The sequence below is a fragment of the Haematobia irritans genome, chromosome 1 (assembly GCF_050003625.1).
Source record: "Haematobia irritans isolate KBUSLIRL chromosome 1, ASM5000362v1, whole genome shotgun sequence".
Lineage (NCBI taxonomy): Eukaryota > Metazoa > Arthropoda > Insecta > Diptera > Muscidae > Haematobia > Haematobia irritans.
In genome coordinates this window covers 239,571,923-239,599,204 of record NC_134397.1, presented here as the reverse complement: position 1 = coordinate 239,599,204, position 27,282 = coordinate 239,571,923, and positions in this window count along the sequence as shown.

Genomic DNA, 27,282 nt, shown 5'->3' with positions numbered 1-27,282 from the left:
TTTGCTCATATCTCCTAAACTATGCGTCCTACAGCGAAAAGGAGCTTAATTCATGACCACCCCCAAAAAATCGGAAATTCCATCCAAATCCGGAAAAAATTGAAATTTTTATATGAAAAACTTGTTTTGCTCATATCTCCTAAACTATGCGTCCTAGAGCGAAAAGGAGCTTAATTCATGACCACCACCAAAAAATCGAAAATTCCATCCAAATCCTGAAAAAAATTAAATTTTTATATGAAAAACTTGTTTTGCTCATATCTTCTAAACTATGCGTCCTACAGCGAAAAGGAGCTTAATTCATGACCACCCCCAAAAAATCGGAAATTCCATCCAAATCCTGAAAAAATTGAAATTTTTATATGAAAAACTTGTTTTGCTCATATCTCCTAAACTATGCGTCCTAGAGCGAAAAGGAGCTTAATTCATGACCACCACCAAAAAATCGAAAATTCCATCCAAATCCTGAAAAAAATTAAATTTTTATATGAAAAACTTGTTTTGCTCATATCTCCTAAACTATGCGTCCTAGAGCGAAAAGGAGCTTAATTCATGACCACCCCCAAAAAATCGAAAATTCCATCCAAATCCTGAAAAAATTGAAATTTTAATATGAAAAACTTGTTTTGCTCATATCTCCTAAACTATGCGTCCTAGAGCGAAAAGGAGCTTAATTCATGACCACCCCCAAAAAATCGAAAATTCCATCCAAATCCTGAAAAAAATTAAATTTTTATATGAAAAACTTGTTTTGCTCATATCTCCTAAACTATGCGTCCTACAGCGAAAAGGAGCTTAATTCATGACCACCCCCAAAAAATCGAAAATTCCATCCAAATCCTGAAAAAATTGAAATTTTTATATGAAAAACTTGTTTTGCTCATATCTCCTAAACTATGCGTCCTAGAGCGAAAAGGAGCTTAATTCATGACCACCACCAAAAAATCGGAAATTCCATCCAAATCCTGAAAAAAAATAAATTTTTAAAATTGAAATTTTAATATGAAAAACTTGTTTTGCTCATATCTCCTAAACTATGCGTCCTAGAGCGACAAGGAGCTTAATTCATGACCACCCCCAAAAAATCGAAAATTCCATCCAAATCCTTAAAAAATTGAAATTTTTATATGAAAAACTTGTTTTGCTCATATCTCCTAAACTATGCGTCCTAGAGCGAAAAGGAGCTTAATTCATGACCACCACCAAAAAATCGAAAATTCCATCCAAATCCTGAAAAAATTGAAATTTTTATATGAAAAACTTGTGTTGCTCATATCTCCTAAACTATGCGTCCTAGAGCGAAAAGGAGCTTAATTCATGACCACCACCAAAAAATCGAAAATTCCATCCAAATCCTGAAAAAATTGAAATTTTTATATGAAAAACTTGTTTTGCTCATATCTCCTAAACTATGCGTCCTACAGCGAAAAGGAGCTTAATTCATGACCACCCCCAAAAAATCGGAAATTCCATCCAAAACCTGAAAAAATTGAAATTTTTATATGAAAAACTTGTTTTGCTCATATCTCCTAAACTATGCGTCCTAGAGCGAAAAGGAGCTTAATTCATGACCACCCCAAAAAAATCGAAAATTCCATCCAAATCCTGAAAAAATTGAAATTTTTATATGAAAAACTTGTTTTGCCCATATCTCCTAAACTATGCGTCCTAGAGCGAAAAGGAGCTTAATTCATGACCACCCCCAAAAAATCGAAAATTCCATCCAAATCCTGAAAAAATTGAAATTTTAATATGAAAAACTTGTTTTGCTCATATCTCCTAAACTATGCGTCCTACAGCGAAAAGGAGGTTAATTCATGACCGCCCCCAAAAAATCGAAAATTCCATCCAAATCCTGAAAAAATTGAAATTTTTATATGAAAAACTTGTTTTGCTCATATCTCCTAAACTATGCGTCCTACAGCGAAAAGGAGCTTAATTCATGACCACCCCCAAAAAATCGGAAATTCCATCCAAATCCTGAAAAAATTGAAATTTTTATATGAAAAACTTGTTTTGCTCATATCTCCTAAACTATGCGTCCTAGAGCGAAAAGGAGCTTAATTCATGACCACCACCAAAAAATCGAAAATTCCATCCAAATCCTGAAAAAAATTAAATTTTTATATGAAAAACTTGTTTTGCTCATATCTCCTAAACTATGCGTCCTAGAGCGAAAAGGAGCTTAATTCATGACCACCCCCCAAAAAATCGAAAATTCCATCCAAATCCTGAAAAAATTGAAATTTTTATATGAAAAACTTGTTTTGCCCATATCTCCTAAACTATGCGTCCTAGAGCGAAAAGGAGCTTAATTCATGACCACCCCCAAAAAATCGAAAATTCCATCCAAATCCTGAAAAAATTGAAATTTTAATATGAAAAACTTGTTTTGCTCATATCTCCTAAACTATGCGTCCTACAGCGAAAAGGAGCTTAATTCATGACCACCCCCAAAAAATCGGAAATTCCATCCAAAACCTGAAAAAATTGAAATTTTTATATGAAAAACTTGTTTTGCTCATATCTCCTAAACTATGCGTCCTAGAGCGAAAAGGAGCTTAATTCATGACCACCCCAAAAAAATCGAAAATTCCATCCAAATCCTGAAAAAATTGAAATTTTTATATGAAAAACTTGTTTTGCCCATATCTCCTAAACTATGCGTCCTAGAGCGAAAAGGAGCTTAATTCATGACCACCCCCAAAAAATCGAAAATTCCATCCAAATCCTGAAAAAATTGAAATTTTAATATGAAAAACTTGTTTTGCTCATATCTCCTAAACTATGCGTCCTACAGCGAAAAGGAGGTTAATTCATGACCGCCCCCAAAAAATCGAAAATTCCATCCAAATCCTGAAAAAATTGAAATTTTTATATGAAAAACTTGTTTTGCTCATATCTCCTAAACTATGCGTCCTACAGCGAAAAGGAGCTTAATTCATGACCACCCCCAAAAAATCGGAAATTCCATCCAAATCCTGAAAAAATTGAAATTTTTATATGAAAAACTTGTTTTGCTCATATCTCCTAAACTATGCGTCCTAGAGCGAAAAGGAGCTTAATTCATGACCACCACCAAAAAATCGAAAATTCCATCCAAATCCTGAAAAAAATTAAATTTTTATATGAAAAACTTGTTTTGCTCATATCTCCTAAACTATGCGTCCTAGAGCGAAAAGGAGCTTAATTCATGACCACCCCCCAAAAAATCGAAAATTCCATCCAAATCCTGAAAAAATTGAAATTTTTATATGAAAAACTTGTTTTGCCCATATCTCCTAAACTATGCGTCCTAGAGCGAAAAGGAGCTTAATTCATGACCACCCCCAAAAAATCGAAAATTCCATCCAAATCCTGAAAAAATTGAAATTTTAATATGAAAAACTTGTTTTGCTCATATCTCCTAAACTATGCGTCCTACAGCGAAAAGGAGGTTAATTCATGACCGCCCCCAAAAAATCGAAAATTCCATCCAAATCCTGAAAAAATTTAAATTTTTATATGAAAAACTTGTTTTGCTCATATCTCCTAAACTATGCGTCCTACAGCGAAAAGGAGCTTAGTTCATGACCACCCCAAAAAATCGAAAATACCATCCAAATCCTGAAAAAATTGAAATTTTTATATGAAAAACTTGTTTTGCCCATATCTCCTAAACTATGCGTCCTAGAGCGAAAAGGAGCTTAATTCATGACCACCCCCAAAAAATCGAAAATTCCATCCAAATCCTGAAAAAATTGAAATTTTTATATGAAAAACTTATTTTGCCCATATCTCCTAAACTATGCGTCCTAGAGCGAAAAGGAGCTTAATTCATGACCACCCCCAAAAAATCGAAAATTCCAACCAACTCCTGAAAAAATTGAAATTTTTATATGAAAAACTTGTTTTGCTCATATCTCCTAAACTATGCGTCCTAGAGCGAAAAGGAGCTTAATTCATGACCACCCCCAAAAAATCGAAAATTCCATCCAAATCCTGAAAAAATTGAAAATTCCATCCAAATCCTGAAAAAAATTAAATTTTTATATGAAAACTTGTTTTGCTCATATCTCCTAAACTATGCGTCCTAGAGCGAAAAGGAGCTTAATTCATGACCACCCCCAAAAAATCGAAAATTCCATCCAAATCCTGAAAAAAATTAAATTTTTTTATGAAAAACTTGTTTTGCTCATATCTCCTAAACTATGCGTCCTACAGCGAAAAGGAGCTTAACTCATGACCACCCCCAAAAAATCGAAAATTCCATCCAAATCCTGAAAAAATTTAAATTTTTATATGAAAAACTTGTTTTGCTCATATCTCCTAAACTATGCGTCCTAGAGCGAAAAGGAGCTTAATTCATGACCACCACCAAAAAATCGAAAATTCCATCCAAATCCTGAAAAAAATTAAATTTTTATATGAAAAACTTGTTTTGCTCATATCTCCTAAACTATGCGTCCTAGAGCGAAAAGGAGCTTAATTCATGACCACCCCCAAAAAATCGAAAATTCCATCCAAATCCTGAAAAAATTGAAATTTTTATATGAAAAACTTGTTTTGCTCATATCTCCTAAACTATGCGTCCTAGAGCGAAAAGGAGCTTAATTCATGACCACCACCAAAAAATCGAAAATTCCATCCAAATCCTGAAAAAAATTAAATTTTTATATGAAAAACTTGTTTTGCTCATATCTCCTAAACTATGCGTCCTACAGCGAAAAGGAGCTTAATTCATGACCACCCCAAAAAAATCGAAAATTCCATCCAAATCCTGAAAAAATTGAAATTTTTATATGAAAAACTTGTTTTGCCCATATCTCCTAAACTATGCGTCCTAGAGCGAAAAGGAGCTTAATTCATGACCACCCCCAAAAAATCGAAAATTCCATCCAAATCCTGAAAAAATTGAAATTTTAATATGAAAAACTTGTTTTGCTCATATCTCCTAAACTATGCGTCCTACAGCGAAAAGGAGGTTAATTCATGACCGCCCCCAAAAAATCGAAAATTCCATCCAAATCCTGAAAAAATTGAAATTTTTATATGAAAAACTTGTTTTGCTCATATCTCCTAAACTATGCGTCCTACAGCGAAAAGGAGCTTAATTCATGACCACCCCAAAAAAATCGAAAATACCATCCAAATCCTGAAAAAATTGAAATTTTTATATGAAAAACTTGTTTTGCCCATATCTCCTAAACTATGCGTCCTAGAGCGAAAAGGAGCTTAATTCATGACCACCCCCAAAAAATCGAAAATTCCATCCAAATCCTGAAAAAATTGAAATTTTTATATGAAAAACTTATTTTGCCCATATCTCCTAAACTATGCGTCCTAGAGCGAAAAGGAGCTTAATTCATGACCACCCCCAAAAAATTGAAAATTCCAACCAAATCCTGAAAAAATTGAAATTTTTATATGAAAAACTTGTTTTGCTCATATCTCCTAAACTATGCGTCCTAGAGCGAAAAGGAGCTTAATTCATGACCACCCCCAAAAAATCGAAAATTCCATCCAAATCCTGAAAAAATTGAAAATTCCAACCAAATCCTGAAAAAATTGAAATTTTTATATGAAAAACTTGTTTTGCTCATATCTCCTAAACTATGCGTCCTAGAGCGAAAAGGAGCTTAATTCATGACCACCACCAAAAAATCGAAAATTCCATCCAAATCCTGAAAAAAATTAAATTTTTATATGAAAAACTTGTTTTGCTCATATCTCCTAAACTATGCGTCCTAGAGCGAAAAGGAGCTTAATTCATGACCACCCCCAAAAAATCGAAAATTCCATCCAAATCCTGAAAAAATTGAAATTTTTATATGAAAAACTTGTTTTGCCCATATCTCCTAAACTATGCGTCCTAGAGCGAAAAGGAGCTTAATTCATGACCACCCCCAAAAAATCGAAAATTCCATCCAAATCCTGAAAAAATTGAAATTTTAATATGAAAAACTTGTTTTGCTCATATCTCCTAAACTATGCGTCCTACAGCGAAAAGGAGGTTAATTCATGACCGCCCCCAAAAAATCGAAAATTCCATCCAAATCCTGAAAAAATTGAAATTTTTATATGAAAAACTTGTTTTGCTCATATCTCCTAAACTATGCGTCCTACAGCGAAAAGGAGCTTAATTCATGACCACCCCCAAAAAATCGAAAATTCCATCCAAATCCTGAAAAAATTGAAATTTTTATATGAAAAACTTGTTTTGCTCATATCTCCTAAACTATGCGTCCTAGAGCGAAAAGGAGCTTAATTCATGACCACCACCAAAAAATCGAAAATTCCATCCAAATCCTGAAAAAAATTAAATTTTTATATGAAAAACTTGTTTTGCTCATATCTCCTAAACGAAAAGGAGCTTAATTCATGACCACCCCCCAAAAAATCGAAAATTCCATCCAAATCCTGAAAAAATTGAAATTTTTATATGAAAAACTTGTTTTGCCCATATCTCCTAAACTATGCGTCCAGAGCGAAAAGGAGCTTAATTCATGACCACCCCCAAAAAATCGAAAATACCATCCAAATCCTGAAAAAATTGAAATTTTTATATGAAAAACTTGTTTTGCCCATATCTCCTAAACTATGCGTCCTAGAGCGAAAAGGAGCTTAATTCATGACCACCCCCAAAAAATCGAAAATTCCAACCAAATCCTGAAAAAATTGAAATTTTTATATGAAAAACTTATTTTGCCCATATCTCCTAAACTATGCGTCCTAGAGCGAAAAGGAGCTTAATTCATGACCACCCCCAAAAAATCGAAAATTCCAACCAACTCCTGAAAAAATTGAAATTTTTATATGAAAAACTTGTTTTGCCCATATCTCCTAAACTATGCGTCCTAGAGCGAAAAGGAGCTTAATTCATGACCACCCCCAAAAAATCGAAAATTCCATCCAAATCCTGAAAAAATTGAAATTTTAATATGAAAAACTTGTTTTGCTCATATCTCCTAAACTATGCGTCCTACAGCGAAAAGGAGGTTAATTCATGACCGCCCCCAAAAAATCGAAAATTCCATCCAAATCCTGAAAAAATTGAAATTTTTATATGAAAAATTTATTTTGCCCATATCTCCTAAACTATGCGTCCTAGAGCGAAAAGGAGCTTAATTCATGACCACCCCCAAAAAATCGAAAATTCCATCCAAATCCTGAAAAAATTGAAAATTCCAACCAAATCCTGAAAAAATTGAAATTTTTATATGAAAAACTTGTTTTGCTCATATCTCCTAAACTATGCGTCCTAGAGCGAAAAGGAGCTTAATTCATGACCACCACCAAAAAATCGAAAATTCCATCCAAATCCTGAAAAAAATTAAATTTTTATATGAAAAACTTGTTTTGCTCATATCTCCTAAACTATGCGTCCTAGAGCGAAAAGGAGCTTAATTCATGACCACCCCCAAAAAATCGAAAATTCCATCCAAATCCTGAAAAAATTGAAATTTTAATATGAAAAACTTGTTTTGCTCATATCTCCTAAACTATGCGTCCTAGAGCGAAAAGGAGCTTAATTCATGACCACCACCAAAAAATCGAAAATTCCATCCAAATCCTGAAAAAAATTAAATTTTTATATGAAAAACTTCTTTTGCTCATATCTCCTAAACTATGTGTCCTACAGCGAAAAGGAGCTTAATTCATGACCACCCAAAAAAAATCGAAAATTCCATCCAAATCCTGAAAAAATTGAAATTTTTATATGAAAAACTTGTTTTGCCCATATCTCCTAAACTATGCGTCCTAGAGCGAAAAGGAGCTTAATTCATGACCACCCCCAAAAAATCGAAAATTCCATCCAAATCCTGAAAAAATTGAAATTTTAATATGAAAAACTTGTTTTGCTCATATCTCCTAAACTATGCGTCCTACAGCGAAAAGGAGCTTAATTCATGACCACCACCAAAAAATCGAAAATTCCATCCAAATCCTGAAAAAAATTAAATTTTTAAAATTGAAATTTTAATATGAAAAACTTGTTTTGCTCATATCTCCTAAATTATGCGTCCTAGAGCGAAAAGGACCTTAATTCATGACCACCCCCAAAAAATCGAAAATTCCATCCAAATCCTGAAAAAATTGAAATTTTTATATGAAAAACTTGTTTTGCTCATATCTCCTAAACTATGCGTCCTAGAGCGAAAAGGAGCTTAATTCATGACCACCACCAAAAAATCGAAAATTCCATCCAAATCCTGAAAAAAATTAAATTTTTATATGAAAAACTTGTTTTGCTCATATCTCCTAAACTATGCGTCCTAGAGCGAAAAGGAGCTTAATTCATGACCACCCCCAAAAAATCGAAAATTCCATCCAAATCCTGAAAAAATTGAAATTTTAATATGAAAAACTTGTTTTGCTCATATCTCCTAAACTATGCGTCCTAGAGCGAAAAGGAGCTTAATTCATGACCACCCCCAAAAAATCGAAAATTCCATCCAAATCCTGAAAAAAATTAAATTTTTATATGAAAAACTTGTTTTGCTCATATCTCCTAAACTATGCGTCCTAGAGCGAAAAGGAGCTTAATTCATGACCACCACCAAAAAATCGAAAATTCCATCCAAATCCTGAAAAAAATTAAATTTTTAAAATTGAAATTTTAATATGAAAAACTTGTTTTGCTCATATCTCCTAAACTATGCGTCCTAGAGCGAAAAGGAGCTTAATTCATGACCACCCCCAAAAAATCGAAAATTCCATCCAAATCCTTAAAAAATTGAAATTTTTATATGAAAAACTTGTTTTGCTCATATCTCCTAAACTATGCGTCCTAGAGCGAAAAGGACCTTAATTCATGACCACCCCCAAAAAATCGAAAATTCCATCCAAATCCTTAAATAATTGAAATTTTTATATGAAAAACTTGTTTTGCTCATATCTCCTAAACTATGCGTCCTAGAGCGAAAAGGAGCTTAATTCATGACCACCCCCAAAAAATCGAAAATTCCATCCAAATCCTGAAAAAAGTTAAATTTTTATATGAAAAACTTGTTTTGCTCATATCTCCTAAACTATGCGTCCTACAGCGAAAAGGAGCTTAATTCATGACCACCCCCAAAAAATCGGAAATTCCATCCAAATCCTGAAAAAATTGAAATTTTTATATGAAAAACTTGTTTTGCTCATATCTCCTAAACTATGCGTCCTAGAGCGAAAAGGAGCTTAATTCATGACCACCACCAAAAAATCGAAAATTCCATCCAAATCCTGAAAAAAATTAAATTTTTATATGAAAAACTTGTTTTGCTCATATCTCCTAAACTATGCGTCCTAGAGCGAAAAGGAGCTTAATTCATGACCACCCCCAAAAAATCGAAAATTCCATCCAAATCCTGAAAAAATTGAAATTTTTATATGAAAAACTTGTTTTGCTCATATCTCGTAAACTATGCGTCCTAGAGCGAAAAGGAGCTTAATTCATGACCACCACCAAAAAATCGAAAATTCCATCCAAATCCTGAAAAAAATTAAATTTTTATATGAAAAACTTGTTTTGCTCATATCTCCTAAACTATGTGTCCTACAGCGAAAAGGAGCTTAATTCATGACCACCCAAAAAAAAATCGAAAATTCCATCCAAATCCTGAAAAAATTGAAATTTTTATATGAAAAACTTGTTTTGCCCATATCTCCTAAACTATGCGTCCTAGAGCGAAAAGGAGCTTAATTCATGACCACCCCCAAAAAATCGAAAATTCCATCCAAATCCTGAAAAAATTGAAATTTTAATATGAAAAACTTGTTTTGCTCATATCTCCTAAACTATGCGTCCTACAGCGAAAAGGAGCTTAATTCATGACCACCACCAAAAAATCGAAAATTCCATCCAAATCCTGAAAAAAATTAAATTTTTAAAATTGAAATTTTAATATGAAAAACTTGTTTTGCTCATATCTCCTAAATTATGCGTCCTAGAGCGAAAAGGACCTTAATTCATGACCACCCCCAAAAAATCGAAAATTCCATCCAAATCCTGAAAAAATTGAAATTTTTATATGAAAAACTTGTTTTGCTCATATCTCCTAAACTATGCGTCCTAGAGCGAAAAGGAGCTTAATTCATGACCACCACCAAAAAATCGAAAATTCCATCCAAATCCTGAAAAAAATTAAATTTTTATATGAAAAACTTGTTTTGCTCATATCTCCTAAACTATGCGTCCTAGAGCGAAAAGGAGCTTAATTCATGACCACCCCCAAAAAATCGAAAATTCCATCCAAATCCTGAAAAAATTGAAATTTTAATATGAAAAACTTGTTTTGCTCATATCTCCTAAACTATGCGTCCTAGAGCGAAAAGGAGCTTAATTCATGACCACCCCCAAAAAATCGAAAATTCCATCCAAATCCTGAAAAAAATTAAATTTTTATATGAAAAACTTGTTTTGCTCATATCTCCTAAACTATGCGTCCTAGAGCGAAAAGGAGCTTAATTCATGACCACCACCAAAAAATCGAAAATTCCATCCAAATCCTGAAAAAAATTAAATTTTTAAAATTGAAATTTTAATATGAAAAACTTGTTTTGCTCATATCTCCTAAACTATGCGTCCTAGAGCGAAAAGGAGCTTAATTCATGACCACCCCCAAAAAATCGAAAATTCCATCCAAATCCTTAAAAAATTGAAATTTTTATATGAAAAACTTGTTTTGCTCATATCTCCTAAACTATGCGTCCTAGAGCGAAAAGGACCTTAATTCATGACCACCCCCAAAAAATCGAAAATTCCATCCAAATCCTTAAATAATTGAAATTTTTATATGAAAAACTTGTTTTGCTCATATCTCCTAAACTATGCGTCCTAGAGCGAAAAGGAGCTTAATTCATGACCACCCCCAAAAAATCGAAAATTCCATCCAAATCCTGAAAAAAGTTAAATTTTTATATGAAAAACTTGTTTTGCTCATATCTCCTAAACTATGCGTCCTACAGCGAAAAGGAGCTTAATTCATGACCACCCCCAAAAAATCGAAAATTCCATCCAAATCCTGAAAAAATTGAAATTTTTATATGAAAAACTTGTTTTGCTCATATCTCGTAAACTATGCGTCCTAGAGCGAAAAGGAGCTTAATTCATGACCACCACCAAAAAATCGAAAATTCCATCCAAATCCTGAAAAAAATTAAATTTTTATATGAAAAACTTGTTTTGCTCATATCTTCTAAACTATGCGTCCTACAGCGAAAAGGAGCTTAATTCATGACCACCCCAAAAAAATCGAAAATTCCATCCAAATCCTGAAAAAATTGAAATTTTTATATGAAAAACTTGTTTTGCCCATATATCCTAAACTATGCGTCCTAGAGCGAAAAGGAGCTTAATTCATGACCACCCCCAAAAAATCGAAAATTCCATCCAAATCCTGAAAAAATTGAAATTTTTATATGAAAAACTTATTTTGCCCATATCTCCTAATCTATGCGTCCTAGAGCGAAAAGGAGCTTAATTCATGACCACCCCCAAAAAATCGAAAATTCCAACCAAATCCTGAAAAAATTGAAATTTTTATATGAAAAACTTGTTTTGCTCATATCTCCTAAACTATGCGTCCTAGAGCGAAAAGGAGCTTAATTCATGACCACCCCCAAAAAATCGGAAATTCCATCCAAATCCTGAAAAAATTGAAATTTTTATATGAAAAACTTGTTTTGCTCATATCTCCTAAACTATGCGTCCTAGAGCGAAAAGGAGCTTAATTCATGACCACCACCAAAAAATCGAAAATTCCATCCAAATCCTGAAAAAAATTAAATTTTTATATGAAAAACTTGTTTTGCTCATATCTCCTAAACTATGCGTCCTACAGCGAAAAGGAGCTTAATTCATGACCACCCCAAAAAAATCGAAAATTCCATCCAAATCCTGAAAAAATTGAAATTTTTATATGAAAAACTTGTTTTGCCCATATCTCCTAAACTATGCGTCCTAGAGCGAAAAGGAGCTTAATTCATGACCACCCCCAAAAAATCGAAAATTCCATCCAAATCCTGAAAAAAATTAAATTTTTATATGAAAAACTTGTTTTGCTCATATCTCCTAAACTATGCGTCCTACAGCGAAAAGGAGCTTAATTCATGACCACCCCCAAAAAATCGGAAATTCCATCCAAATCCTGAAAAAATTGAAATTTTTATATGAAAAACTTGTTTTGCTCATATCTCCTAAACTATGCGTCCTAGAGCGAAAAGGAGCTTAATTCATGACCACCACCAAAAAATCGAAAATTCCATCCAAATCCTGAAAAAAATTAAATTTTTATATGAAAAACTTGTTTTGCTCATATCTCCTAAACTATGCGTCCTAGAGCGAAAAGGAGCTTAATTCATGACCACCCCCAAAAAATCGAAAATTCCATCCAAATCCTGAAAAAATTGAAATTTTTATATGAAAAACTTGTTTTGCTCATATCTCCTAAACTATGCCTCCTAGAGCGAAAAGGAGCTTAATTCATGACCACCACCAAAAAATCGAAAATTCCATCCAAATCCTGAAAAAAATTAAATTTTTATATGAAAAACTTGTTTTGCTCATATCTCCTAAACTATGTGTCCTACAGCGAAAAGGAGCTTAATTCATGACCACCCAAAAAAAATCGAAAATTCCATCCAAATCCTGAAAAAATTGAAATTTTTATATGAAAAACTTGTTTTGCCCATATCTCCTAAACTATGCGTCCTAGAGCGAAAAGGAGCTTAATTCATGACCACCCCCAAAAAATCGAAAATTCCATCCAAATCCTGAAAAAATTGAAATTTTAATATGAAAAACTTGTTTTGCTCATATCTCCTAAACTATGCGTCCTACAGCGAAAAGGAGCTTAATTCATGACCACCACCAAAAAATCGAAAATTCCATCCAAATCCTGAAAAATTGAAATTTTTATATGAAAAACTTGTGTTGCTCATATCTCCTAAACTATGCGTCCTAGAGCGAAAAGGAGCTTAATTCATGACCACCCCCAAAAAATCGGAAATTCCATCCAAATCCTGAAAAAATTGAAATTTTTATATGAAAAACTTATTTTGCCCATATCTCCTAAACTATGCGTCCTAGAGCGAAAAGGAGCTTAATTCATGACCACCCCCAAAAATTCGAAAATTCCAATCAAATCCTGAAAAAATTGAAATTTTTATATGAAAAACTTGTTTTGCTCATATCTCCTAAACTATGCGTCCTAGAGCGAAAAGGAGCTTAATTCATGACCACCCCCAAAAAATCGGAAATTCCATCCAAATCCTGAAAAAATTGAAATTTTTATATGAAAAACTTGTTTTGCTCATATCTCCTAAACTATGCGTCCTAGAGCGAAAAGGAGCTTAATTCATGACCACCACCAAAAAATCGAAAATTCCATCCAAATCCCCAAAAAAATCGGTGGTCCATCCAAATCCTGAAAAAATTTAAAATTCCAACCAAATCCTGAAAAAATTGAAATTTTTATATGAAAAACTTGTTTTGCTCATATCTCCTAAACTATGCGTCCTAGAGCGAAAAGGAGCTTAATTCATGACCACCACCAAAAAATCGAAAATTCCATCCAAATCCTGAAAAAATTGAAAATTCCAACCAAATCCTGAAAAAAATTAAATTTTTATATGAAAAACTTGTTTTGCTCATATCTCCTAAACTATGCGTCCTACAGCGAAAAGGAGCTTAATTCATGACCACCCCAAAAAAATAGAAAATTCCATCCAAATCATGAAAAAATTGAAATTTTTATATGAAAAACTTGTTTTGCCCATATCTCCTAAACTATGCGTCCTAGAGCGAAAAGGAGCTTAATTCATGACCACCCCCAAAAAATCGAAAATTCTATCCAAATCCTGAAAAAATTTAAATTTTTATATGAAAAACTTGTTTTGCCCATATCTCCTAAACTATGCGTCCTAGAGCGAAAAGGAGCTTAATTCATGACCACCACCAAAAAATCGAAAATTCCAACCAAATCCTGAAAAAATTGAAATTTTTATATGAAAAACTTGTTTTGCTCATATCTCCTAAACTATGCGTCCTAGAGCGAAAAGGAGCTTAATTCATTACCAACCCCCAAAATATCGAAAATTCCATCCAAATCCTGAAAAAATTAAATTTTAATATGAAAAACTTGTTTTGCTCATATCTCCTAAACTATGCGTCCTAGAGCGAAAAGGAGCTTAATTCATGACCACCACCAAAAAATCGAAAATTCCATCCAAATCCTGAAAAAAATTAAATTTTTATATGAAAAACTTGGTTTGCTCATATCTCCTAAACTATGCGTCCTACAGCGAAAAGGAGGTTAATTCATGACCGCCCCCAAAAAATCGAAAATTCTATCCAAATCCTGAAAAAATTTAAATTTTTATATGAAAAACTTGTTTTGCCCATATCTCCTAAACTATGCGTCCTAGAGCGAAAAGGAGCTTAATTCATGACCACCAAAAAATTGAAAATTCCATCCAAATCCTGAAAAAAATTAAATTTTTATATGAAAAACTTGTTTTGCTCATATCTTCTAAACTATGCGTCCTACAGCGAAAAGGAGCTTAATTCATGACCACCCCAAAAAAATCGAAAATTCCATCCAAATCCTGAAAAAATTGAAATTTTTATATGAAAAACTTGTTTTGCCCATATCTCCTAAACTATGCGTCCTAGAGCGAAAAGGAGCTTAATTCATGACCACCCCCAAAAAATCGAAAATTCCATCCAAATCCTGAAAAAATTGAAATTTTTATATGAAAAACTTATTTTGCCCATATCTCCTAATCTATGCGTCCTAGAGCGAAAAGGAGCTTAATTCATGACCACCCCCAAAAAATCGAAAATTCCAACCAAATCCTGAAAAAATTGAAATTTTTATATGAAAAACTTGTTTTGCTCATATCTCCTAAACTATGCGTCCTAGAGCGAAAAGGAGCTTAATTCATGACCACCCCCAAAAAATCGGAAATTCCATCCAAATCCTGAAAAAATTGAAATTTTTATATGAAAAACTTGTTTTGCTCATATCTCCTAAACTATGCGTCCTAGAGCGAAAAGGAGCTTAATTCATGACCACCACCAAAAAATCGAAAATTCCATCCAAATCCTGAAAAAAATTAAATTTTTATATGAAAAACTTGTTTTGCTCATATCTCCTAAACTATGCGTCCTACAGCGAAAAGGAGCTTAATTCATGACCACCCCAAAAAAATCGAAAATTCCATCCAAATCCTGAAAAAATTGAAATTTTTATATGAAAAACTTGTTTTGCCCATATCTCCTAAACTATGCGTCCTAGAGCGAAAAGGAGCTTAATTCATGACCACCCCCAAAAAATCGAAAATTCCATCCAAATCCTGAAAAAAATTAAATTTTTATATGAAAAACTTGTTTTGCTCATATCTCCTAAACTATGCGTCCTACAGCGAAAAGGAGCTTAATTCATGACCACCCCCAAAAAATCGGAAATTCCATCCAAATCCTGAAAAAATTGAAATTTTTATATGAAAAACTTGTTTTGCTCATATCTCCTAAACTATGCGTCCTAGAGCGAAAAGGAGCTTAATTCATGACCACCACCAAAAAATCGAAAATTCCATCCAAATCCTGAAAAAAATTAAATTTTTATATGAAAAACTTGTTTTGCTCATATCTCCTAAACTATGCGTCCTAGAGCGAAAAGGAGCTTAATTCATGACCACCCCCAAAAAATCGAAAATTCCATCCAAATCCTGAAAAAATTGAAATTTTTATATGAAAAACTTGTTTTGCTCATAAACTATGCCTCCTAGAGCGAAAAGGAGCTTAATTCATGACCACCACCAAAAAATCGAAAATTCCATCCAAATCCTGAAAAAATTAAATTTTTATATGAAAAACTTGTTTTGCTCATATCTCCTAAACTATGTGTCCTACAGCGAAAAGGAGCTTAATTCATGACCACCCAAAAAAAAATCGAAAATTCCATCCAAATCCTGAAAAAATTGAAATTTTTATATGAAAAACTTGTTTTGCCCATATCTCCTAAACTATGCGTCCTAGAGCGAAAAGGAGCTTAATTCATGACCACCCCCAAAAAATCGAAAATTCCATCCAAATCCTGAAAAAATTGAAATTTTAATATGAAAAACTTGTTTTGCTCATATCTCCTAAACTATGCGTCCTACAGCGAAAAGGAGCTTAATTCATGACCACCACCAAAAAATCGAAAATTCCATCCAAATCCTGAAAAATTGAAATTTTTATATGAAAAACTTGTGTTGCTCATATCTCCTAAACTATGCGTCCTAGAGCGAAAAGGAGCTTAATTCATGACCACCCCCAAAAAATCGGAAATTCCATCCAAATCCTGAAAAAATTGAAATTTTTATATGAAAAACTTATTTTGCTCATATCTCCTAAACTATGCGTCCTAGAGCGAAAAGGAGCTTAATTCATGACCACCACCAAAAAATCGAAAATTCCATCCAAATCCTGAAAAAAATTAAATTTTTATATGAAAAACTTGTTTTGCTCATATCTCCTAAACTATGCGTCCTACAGCGAAAAGGAGCTTAATTCATGACCACCCCAAAAAAATAGAAAATTCCATCCAAATCATGAAAAAATTGAAATTTTTATATGAAAAACTTGTTTTGCCCATATCTCCTAAACTATGCGTCCTAGAGCGAAAAGGAGCTTAATTCATGACCACCACCAAAAAATCGAAAATTCTATCCAAATCCTGAAAAAATTTAAATTTTTATATGAAAAACTTGTTTTGCCCATATCTCTTAAACTATGCGTCCTAGAGCGAAAAGGAGCTTAATTCATGACCACCACCAAAAAATCGAAAATTCCAACCAAATCCTGAAAAAATTGAAATTTTTATATGAAAAACTTGTTTTGCTCATATCTCCTAAACTATGCGTCCTAGAGCGAAAAGGAGCTTAATTCATTACCAACCCCCAAAATATCGAAAATTCCATCCAAATCCTGAAAAAAATTAAATTTTAATATGAAAAACTTGTTTTGCTCATATCTCCTAAACTATGCGTCCTAGAGCGAAAAGGAGCTTAATTCATGACCACCACCAAAAAATCGAAAATTCCATCCAAATCCTGAAAAAAATTAAATTTTTATATGAAAAACTTGGTTTGCTCATATCTCCTAAACTATGCGTCCTACAGCGAAAAGGAGGTTAATTCATGACCGCCCCCAAAAAATCGAAAATTCTATCCAAATCCTGAAAAAATTTAAATTTTTATATGAAAAACTTGTTTTGCCCATATCTCCTAAACTATGCGTCCTAGAGCGAAAAGGAGCTTAATTCATGACCACCCCCAAAAAATCGAAAATTCTATCCAAATCCTGAAAAAATTGAAATTTTTATATGAAAAACTTGTTTTGCTCATATCTCCTAAACTATGCGTCCTAGAGCGAAAAGGAGCTTAATTCATGACCACCCCCAAAAAATCGAAAATTCCATCCAAATCCTGAAAAAATTGAAAATTCCAACCAAATCCTGAAAAAATTGAAATTTTTATATGAAAAACTTGTTTTGCTCATATCTCCTAAACTATGCGTCCTAGAGCGAAAAGGAGCTTAATTCATGACCACCACCAAAAAATCGAAAATTCCATCCAAATCCTGAAAAAATTGAAAATTCCAACCAAATCCTGAAAAAAATTAAATTTTTATATGAAAAACTTGTTTTGCTCATATCTCCTAAACTATGCGTCCTACAGCGAAAAGGAGCTTAATTCATGACCACCCCAAAAAAATAGAAAATTCCATCCAAATCATGAAAAAATTGAAATTTTTATATGAAAAACTTGTTTTGCCCATATCTCCTAAACTATGCGTCCTAGAGCGAAAAGGAGCTTAATTCATGACCACCCCCAAAAAATCGAAAATTCTATCCAAATCCTGAAAAAATTTAAATTTTTATATGAAAAACTTGTTTTGCCCATATCTCCTAAACTATGCGTCCTAGAGCGAAAAGGAGCTTAATTCATGACCACCACCAAAAAATCGAAAATTCCAACCAAATCCTGAAAAAATTGAAATTTTTATATGAAAAACTTGTTTTGCTCATATCTCCTAAACTATGCGTCCTAGAGCGAAAAGGAGCTTAATTCATTACCAACCCCCAAAATATCGAAAATTCCATCCAAATCCTGAAAAAAATTAAATTTTAATATGAAAAACTTGTTTTGCTCATATCTCCTAAACTATGCGTCCTAGAGCGAAAAGGAGCTTAATTCATGACCACCACCAAAAAATCGAAAATTCCATCCAAATCCTGAAAAAAATTAAATTTTTATATGAAAAACTTGGTTTGCTCATATCTCCTAAACTATGCGTCCTACAGCGAAAAGGAGGTTAATTCATGACCGCCCCCAAAAAATCGAAAATTCTATCCAAATCCTGAAAAAATTTAAATTTTTATATGAAAAACTTGTTTTGCCCATATCTCCTAAACTATGCGTCCTAGAGCGAAAAGGAGCTTAATTCATGACCACCACCAAAAAATCGAAAATTCCATCCAAATCCTGAAAAAAATTAAATTTTTATATGAAAAACTTGTTTTGCTCATATCTTCTAAACTATGCGTCCTACAGCGAAAAGGAGCTTAATTCATGACCACCCCAAAAAAATCGAAAATTCCATCCAAATCCTGAAAAAATTGAAATTTTTATATGAAAAACTTGTTTTGCCCATATCTCCTAAACTATGCGTCCTAGAGCGAAAAGGAGCTTAATTCATGACCACCCCCAAAAAATCGAAAATTCCATCCAAATCCTGAAAAAATTGAAATTTTTATATGAAAAACTTATTTTGCCCATATCTCCTAATCTATGCGTCCTAGAGCGAAAAGGAGCTTAATTCATGACCACCCCCAAAAAATCGAAAATTCCAACCAAATCCTGAAAAAATTGAAATTTTTATATGAAAAACTTGTTTTGCTCATATCTCCTAAACTATGCGTCCTAGAGCGAAAAGGAGCTTAATTCATGACCACCCCCAAAAAATCGGAAATTCCATCCAAATCCTGAAAAAATTGAAATTTTTATATGAAAAACTTGTTTTGCTCATATCTCCTAAACTATGCGTCCTAGAGCGAAAAGGAGCTTAATTCATGACCACCACCAAAAAATCGAAAATTCCATCCAAATCCTGAAAAAAATTAAATTTTTATATGAAAAACTTGTTTTGCTCATATCTCCTAAACTATGCGTCCTACAGCGAAAAGGAGCTTAATTCATGACCACCCCAAAAAAATCGAAAATTCCATCCAAATCCTGAAAAAATTGAAATTTTTATATGAAAAACTTGTTTTGCCCATATCTCCTAAACTATGCGTCCTAGAGCGAAAAGGAGCTTAATTCATGACCACCCCCAAAAAATCGAAAATTCCATCCAAATCCTGAAAAAAATTAAATTTTTATATGAAAAACTTGTTTTGCTCATATCTCCTAAACTATGCGTCCTACAGCGAAAAGGAGCTTAATTCATGACCACCCCCAAAAAATCGGAAATTCCATCCAAATCCTGAAAAAATTGAAATTTTTATATGAAAAACTTGTTTTGCTCATATCTCCTAAACTATGCGTCCTAGAGCGAAAAGGAGCTTAATTCATGACCACCACCAAAAAATCGAAAATTCCATCCAAATCCTGAAAAAAATTAAATTTTTATATGAAAAACTTGTTTTGCTCATATCTCCTAAACTATGCGTCCTAGAGCGAAAAGGAGCTTAATTCATGACCACCCCCAAAAAATCGAAAATTCCATCCAAATCCTGAAAAAATTGAAATTTTTATATGAAAAACTTGTTTTGCTCATATCTCCTAAACTATGCCTCCTAGAGCGAAAAGGAGCTTAATTCATGACCACCACCAAAAAATCGAAAATTCCATCCAAATCCTGAAAAAAATTAAATTTTTATATGAAAAACTTGTTTTGCTCATATCTCCTAAACTATGTGTCCTACAGCGAAAAGGAGCTTAATTCATGACCACCCAAAAAAAAAATCGAAAATTCCATCCAAATCCTGAAAAAATTGAAATTTTTATATGAAAAACTTGTTTTGCCCATATCTCCTAAACTATGCGTCCTAGAGCGAAAAGGAGCTTAATTCATGACCACCCCCAAAAAATCGAAAATTCCATCCAAATCCTGAAAAAATTGAAATTTTAATATGAAAAACTTGTTTTGCTCATATCTCCTAAACTATGCGTCCTACAGCGAAAAGGAGCTTAATTCATGACCACCACCAAAAAATCGAAAATTCCATCCAAATCCTGAAAAATTGAAATTTTTATATGAAAAACTTGTGTTGCTCATATCTCCTAAACTATGCGTCCTAGAGCGAAAAGGAGCTTAATTCATGACCACCCCCAAAAAATCGGAAATTCCATCCAAATCCTGAAAAAATTGAAATTTTTATATGAAAAACTTATTTTGCCCATATCTCCTAAACTATGCGTCCTAGAGCGAAAAGGAGCTTAATTCATGACCACCCCCAAAAATTCGAAAATTCCAATCAAATCCTGAAAAAATTGAAATTTTTATATGAAAAACTTGTTTTGCTCATATCTCCTAAACTATGCGTCCTAGAGCGAAAAGGAGCTTAATTCATGACCACCCCCAAAAAATCGGAAATTCCATCCAAATCCTGAAAAAATTGAAATTTTTATATGAAAAACTTGTTTTGCTCATATCTCCTAAACTATGCGTCCTAGAGCGAAAAGGAGCTTAATTCATGACCACCACCAAAAAATCGAAAATTCCATCCAAATCCTGAAAAAAATTAAATTTTTATATGAAAAACTTGTTTTGCTCATATCTCCTAAACTATGCGTCCTACAGCGAAAAGGAGCTTAATTCATGACCACCCCAAAAAAATCGGTGGTCCATCCAAATCCTGAAAAAATTGAAAATTCCAACCAAATCCTGAAAAAATTGAAATTTTTATATGAAAAACTTGTTTTGCTCATATCTCCTAAACTATGCGTCCTAGAGCGAAAAGGAGCTTAATTCATGACCACCACCAAAAAATCGAAAATTCCATCCAAATCCTGAAAAAATTGAAAATTCCAACCAAATCCTGAAAAAAATTAAATTTTTATATGAAAAACTTATTTTGCCCATATCTCCTAATCTATGCGTCCTAGAGCGAAAAGGAGCTTAATTCATGACCACCCCCAAAAAATCGAAAATTCCAACCAAATCCTGAAAAAATTGAAATTTTTATATGAAAAACTTGTTTTGCTCATATCTCCTAAACTATGCGTCCTAGAGCGAAAAGGAGCTTAATTCATGACCACCCCCAAAAAATCGGAAATTCCATCCAAATCCTGAAAAAATTGAAATTTTTATATGAAAAACTTGTTTTGCTCATATCTCCTAAACTATGCGTCCTAGAACGAAAAGGAGCTTAATTCATGACCACCACCAAAAAATCGAAAATTCCATCCAAATCCTGAAAAAAATTAAATTTTTATATGAAAAACTTGTTTTGCTCATATCTCCTAAACTATGCGTCCTACAGCGAAAAGGAGCTTAATTCATGACCACCCCAAAAAAATCGAAAATTCCATCCAAATCCTGAAAAAATTGAAATTTTTATATGAAAAACTTGTTTTGCCCATATCTCCTAAACTATGCGTCCTAGAGCGAAAAGGAGCTTAATTCATGACCACCCCCAAAAAATCGAAAATTCCATCCAAATCCTGAAAAAAATTAAATTTTTATATGAAAAACTTGTTTTGCTCATATCTCCTAAACTATGCGTCCTACAGCGAAAAGGAGCTTAATTCATGACCACCCCCAAAAAATCGGAAATTCCATCCAAATCCTGAAAAAATTGAAATTTTTATATGAAAAACTTGTTTTGCTCATATCTCCTAAACTATGCGTCCTAGAGCGAAAAGGAGCTTAATTCATGACCACCACCAAAAAATCGAAAATTCCATCCAAATCCTGAAAAAAATTAAATTTTTATATGAAAAACTTGTTTTGCTCATATCTCCTAAACTATGCGTCCTAGAGCGAAAAGGAGCTTAATTCATGACCACCCCCAAAAAATCGAAAATTCCATCCAAATCCTGAAAAAATTGAAATTTTTATATGAAAAACTTGTTTTGCTCATATCTCCTAAACTATGCCTCCTAGAGCGAAAAGGAGCTTAATTCATGACCACCACCAAAAAATCGAAAATTCCATCCAAATCCTGAAAAAAATTAAATTTTTATATGAAAAACTTGTTTTGCTCATATCTCCTAAACTATGTGTCCTACAGCGAAAAGGAGCTTAATTCATGACCACCCAAAAAAAAATCGAAAATTCCATCCAAATCCTGAAAAAATTGAAATTTTTATATGAAAAACTTGTTTTGCCCATATCTCCTAAACTATGCGTCCTAGAGCGAAAAGGAGCTTAATTCATGACCACCCCCAAAAAATCGAAAATTCCATCCAAATCCTGAAAAAATTGAAATTTTAATATGAAAAACTTGTTTTGCTCATATCTCCTAAACTATGCGTCCTACAGCGAAAAGGAGCTTAATTCATGACCACCACCAAAAAATCGAAAATTCCATCCAAATCCTGAAAAATTGAAATTTTTATATGAAAAACTTGTGTTGCTCATATCTCCTAAACTATGCGTCCTAGAGCGAAAAGGAGCTTAATTCATGACCACCCCCAAAAAATCGGAAATTCCATCCAAATCCTGAAAAAATTGAAATTTTTATATGAAAAACTTATTTTGCCCATATCTCCTAAACTATGCGTCCTAGAGCGAAAAGGAGCTTAATTCATGACCACCCCCAAAAATTCGAAAATTCCAATCAAATCCTGAAAAAATTGAAATTTTTATATGAAAAACTTGTTTTGCTCATATCTCCTAAACTATGCGTCCTAGAGCGAAAAGGAGCTTAATTCATGACCACCCCCAAAAAATCGGAAATTCCATCCAAATCCTGAAAAAATTGAAATTTTTATATGAAAAACTTGTTTTGCTCATATCTCCTAAACTATGCGTCCTAGAGCGAAAAGGAGCTTAATTCATGACCACCACCAAAAAATCGAAAATTCCATCCAAATCCTGAAAAAAATTAAATTTTTATATGAAAAACTTGTTTTGCTCATATCTCCTAAACTATGCGTCCTACAGCGAAAAGGAGCTTAATTCATGACCACCCCAAAAAAATCGGTGGTCCATCCAAATCCTGAAAAAATTGAAAATTCCAACCAAATCCTGAAAAAATTGAAATTTTTATATGAAAAACTTGTTTTGCTCATATCTCCTAAACTATGCGTCCTAGAGCGAAAAGGAGCTTAATTCATGACCACCACCAAAAAATCGAAAATTCCATCCAAATCCTGAAAAAATTGAAAATTCCAACCAAATCCTGAAAAAAATTAAATTTTTATATGAAAAACTTGTTTTGCTCATATCTCCTAAACTATGCGTCCTACAGCGAAAAGGAGCTTAATTCATGACCACCCCAAAAAAATAGAAAATTCCATCCAAATCATGAAAAAATTGAAATTTTTATATGAAAAACTTGTTTTGCCCATATCTCCTAAACTATGCGTCCTAGAGCGAAAAGGAGCTTAATTCATGACCACCCCCAAAAAATCGAAAATTCTATCCAAATCCTGAAAAAATTTAAATTTTTATATGAAAAACTTGTTTTGCCCATATCTCTTAAACTATGCGTCCTAGAGCGAAAAGGAGCTTAATTCATGACCACCACCAAAAAATCGAAAATTCCAACCAAATCCTGAAAAAATTGAAATTTTTATATGAAAAACTTGTTTTGCTCATATCTCCTAAACTATGCGTCCTAGAGCGAAAAGGAGCTTAATTCATTACCAACCCCCAAAATATCGAAAATTCCATCCAAATCCTGAAAAAAATTAAATTTTAATATGAAAAACTTGTTTTGCTCATATCTCCTAAACTATGCGTCCTAGAGCGAAAAGGAGCTTAATTCATGACCACCACCAAAAAATCGAAAATTCCATCCAAATCCTGAAAAAAATTAAATTTTTATATGAAAAACTTGGTTTGCTCATATCTCCTAAACTATGCGTCCTACAGCGAAAAGGAGGTTAATTCATGACCGCCCCCAAAAAATCGAAAATTCTATCCAAATCCTGAAAAAATTTAAATTTTTATATGAAAAACTTGTTTTGCCCATATCTCCTAAACTATGCGTCCTAGAGCGAAAAGGAGCTTAATTCATGACCACCCCCAAAAAATCGAAAATTCTATCCAAATCCTGAAAAAATTGAAATTTTTATATGAAAAACTTGTTTTGCTCATATCTCCTAAACTATGCGTCCTAGAGCGAAAAGGAGCTTAATTCATGACCACCCCCAAAAAATCGAAAATTCCATCCAAATCCTGAAAAAATTGAAAATTCCAACCAAATCCTGAAAAAATTGAAATTTTTATATGAAAAACTTGTTTTGCTCATATCTCCTAAACTATGCGTCCTAGAGCGAAAAGGAGCTTAATTCATGACCACCACCAAAAAATCGAAAATTCCATCCAAATCCTGAAAAAATTGAAAATTCCAACCAAATCCTGAAAAAAATTAAATTTTTATATGAAAAACTTGTTTTGCTCATATCTCCTAAACTATGCGTCCTACAGCGAAAAGGAGCTTAATTCATGACCACCCCAAAAAAATCGAAAATTCCATCCAAATCATGAAAAAATTGAAATTTTTATATGAAAAACTTGTTTTGCTCATATCTCCTAAACTATGCGTCCTAGAGCGAAAAGGAGCTTAATTCATGACCACCCCCAAAAAATCGAAAATTCCATCCAAATCCTGAAAAAATTGAAATTTTTATATGAAAAACTTATTTTGCCCATATCTCCTAAACTATGCGTCCTAGAGCGAAAAGGAGCTTAATTCATGACCACCCCCAAAAAATCGAAAATTCCAACCAAATCCTGAAAAAATTGAAATTTTTATATGAAAAACTTGTTTTGCTCATATCTCCTAAACTATGCGTCCTAGAGCGAAAAGGAGCTTAATTCATGACCAACCCCCAAAATATCGAAAATTCCATCCAAATCCTGAAAAAAATTAAATTTTTAAAATTGAAATTTTAATATGAAAAACTTGTTTTGCTCATATCTCCTAAACTATGCGTCCTAGAGCGAAAAGGAGCTTAATTCATGACCACCACCAAAAAATCGAAAATTCCATCCAAATCCTGAAAAAATTGAAATTTTTATATGAAAAACTTGTTTTGCTCATATCTCCTAAACTATGCGTCCTAGAGCGAAAAGGAGCTTAATTCATGACCACCCCCAAAAAATCGAAAATTCCATCCAAATCCTGAAAAAAATTAAATTTTTATATGAAAAACTTGTTTTGCTCATATCTCCTAAACTATGCGTCCTACAGCGAAAAGGAGCTTAATTCATGACCACCCCCAAAAAATCGGAAATTCCATCCAAATCCTGAAAAAATTGAAAATTCCAACCAAATCCTGAAAAAATTGAAATTTTTATATGAAAAACTTGTTTTGCTCATATCTCCTAAACTATGCGTCCTAGAGCGAAAAGGAGCTTAATTCATGACCACCACCAAAAAATCGAAAATTCCATCCAAATCCTGAAAAAATTGAAAATTCCAACCAAATCCTGAAAAAATTAAATTTTTATATGAAAAACTTGTTTTGCTCATATCTCCTAAACTATGCGTCCTACAGCGAAAAGGAGCTTAATTCATGACCACCCCAAAAAAATCGAAAATTCCATCCAAATCATGAAAAAATTGAAATTTTTATATGAAAAACTTGTTTTGCTCATATCTCCTAAACTATGCGTCCTAGAGCGAAAAGGAGCTTAATTCATGACCACCCCCAAAAAATCGAAAATTCCATCCAAATCCTGAAAAAATTGAAATTTTTATATGAAAAACTTATTTTGCCCATATCTCCTAAACTATGCGTCCTAGAGCGAAAAGGAGCTTAATTCATGACCACCCCCAAAAAATCGAAAATTCCAACCAAATCCTGAAAAAATTGAAATTTTTATATGAAAAACTTGTTTTGCTCATATCTCCTAAACTATGCGTCCTAGAGCGAAAAGGAGCTTAATTCATGACCAACCCCCAAAATATCGAAAATTCCATCCAAATCCTGAAAAAAATTAAATTTTTAAAATTGAAATTTTAATATGAAAAACTTGTTTTGCTCATATCTCCTAAACTATGCGTCCTAGAGCGAAAAGGAGCTTAATTCATGACCACCACCAAAAAATCGAAAATTCCATCCAAATCCTGAAAAAATTGAAATTTTTATATGAAAAACTTGTTTTGCTCATATCTCCTAAACTATGCGTCCTAGAGCGAAAAGGAGCTTAATTCATGACCACCCCCAAAAAATCGAAAATTCCATCCAAATCCTGAAAAAAATTAAATTTTTATATGAAAAACTTGTTTTGCTCATATCTCCTAAACTATGCGTCCTACAGCGAAAAGGAGCTTAATTCATGACCACCCCCAAAAAATCGGAAATTCCATCCAAATCCTGAAAAAATTGAAATTTTTATATGAAAAACTTGTTTTGCTCATATCTCTTAAACTATGCGTCCTAGAGCGAAAAGGAGCTTAATTCATGACCACCACCAAAAAATCGAAAATTCCATCCAAATCCTGAAAAAATTAAATTTTTATATGAAAAACTTGTTTTGCTCATATCTCCTAAACTATGCGTCCTAGAGCGAAAAGGAGCTTAATTCATGACCACCCCCAAAAAATCGAAAATTCCATCCAAATCCTGAAAAAATTGAAATTTTTATATGAAAAACTTGTTTTGCTCATATCTCCTAAACTATGCGTCCTACAGCGAAAAGGAGCTTAATTCATGACCACCCCCAAAAAATCGAAAATTCCAACCAAATCCTGAAAAAATTGAAATTTTTATATGAAAAACTTGTTTTGCTCATATCTCCTAAACTATGCGTCCTAGAGCGAAAAGGAGCTTAATTCATGACCACCCCCAAAAAATCGAAAATTCCATCCAAATCCTGAAAAAATTGAAATTTTAATATGAAAAACTTGTTTTGCTCATATCTCCTAAACTATGCGTCCTAGAGCGAAAAGGAGCTTAATTCATGACCACCCCCAAAAAATCGAAAATTCCATCCAAATCCTGAAAAAATTGAAATTTTAATATGAAAAACTTGTTTTGCTCATATCTCCTAAACTATGCGTCCTAGAGCGAAAAGGAGCTTAATTCATGACCAACCCCCAAAATATCGAAAATTCCATCCAAATCCTGAAAAAAATTAAATTTTTA